Here is a 1285-nt window from a genome sequence, read left to right as displayed (position 1 = left end):
AAAAAAAAAAAAAAAAAAAAAAAAAAAGGATTTAAAACGAATTGAAAAATTCCTGAAAAATTTCCAGATTTTGATTAAAAATACATGTGAAAATTTGTTAAACAAATTCGATATAATTAATAAAAATCTGTAATTAAATTCTAGATTCAATTAGATGTGTTTAAATTGAAGCAAAATGAAATTTAGAGTAATAAAATTCTATTATTATAATTTATTGGTTCTAAAAAATTATTGATTATAATAATAGAATAGATAAAAATATCATTTTACTACTATATTTAAATATATCTTGAAAGATGATAACATTAAATAATTTTAATCTGATTTATTGAATTAGTTCAACGTAAAATTTAAAATAGTTCATCCATTTCGAATAAAAATATAAAAGATCACTAATTGAACATGATAAAAATCCTAATAATATAAAAAGGAAAATGGATCAAATAATTACAGTAATTAAATTTATAACGATTCAATTTGAAACAAAGATGAGAGTAATATCTAGAAAGAAAAAAACTCATCGATTTCAAATAAAAATACTTAATCAAATCCTATAAAAACGCCAATAATATTTAAAACCCAGAATCTCTTTGTACGATAGTACATCAATCAATAATACTGATAAATTGTCAAAACAGGAATTTTAGACTTTTGTTGCGCCAATAGTTTTTACAATTTTAAAATCCTAGCTTGAATGGGACAATCAATTTTACCAATTTGTAATTGGTAAAATTCATTCGTAGAATTTTATTTGTTTCGTTATAAAATTTTGTTGCTAGAAAATGTTGTGCAAGAAAATTTATTACTATTAATTTATCGAAAATAAATAATTATCAATGTTATCATATTATTTCAATATTAGAAATAATAATAGAAATTATAAAAAAAAGTTTTTCTATAATAAAAGTAAAATGTAATAAAAGTATTTTGACAAAAAATTGTCAATTACAAGATATAATATATTTTTTTTTCCATACTAATCAAGCTTGGTAATTGAAATTTTTATTAAATTCGATCAAATCAAATTAGTAATTATCTAATTGTCTTGTATAATATCCTGTAAAATTGTAATTATTTAACCTACAATCTACGATATATTAATTATCAATTGGTCAATTTAATAACTTATTTCCACGTAAAAAAAAAAAAATAAAATAAAATAAAATAAAATAAAAAGAAGAAAAAACATTCTAATTTTAAACATTTTCTTTCACTTTGAATATTAATTCTAGTGATAATCGAGCGATTTAACCAATTTAACAAATTCGGATTAGGGAAGGGTAGA

The sequence above is a fragment of the Apis dorsata genome, unplaced genomic scaffold, assembly GCF_000469605.1.
Source record: "Apis dorsata unplaced genomic scaffold, Apis dorsata 1.3 scaffold_473, whole genome shotgun sequence".
Lineage (NCBI taxonomy): Eukaryota > Metazoa > Arthropoda > Insecta > Hymenoptera > Apidae > Apis > Apis dorsata.
The sequence above is the reverse complement of the archived record's forward strand: the minus strand, read 5'-3'. Positions refer to the sequence as shown.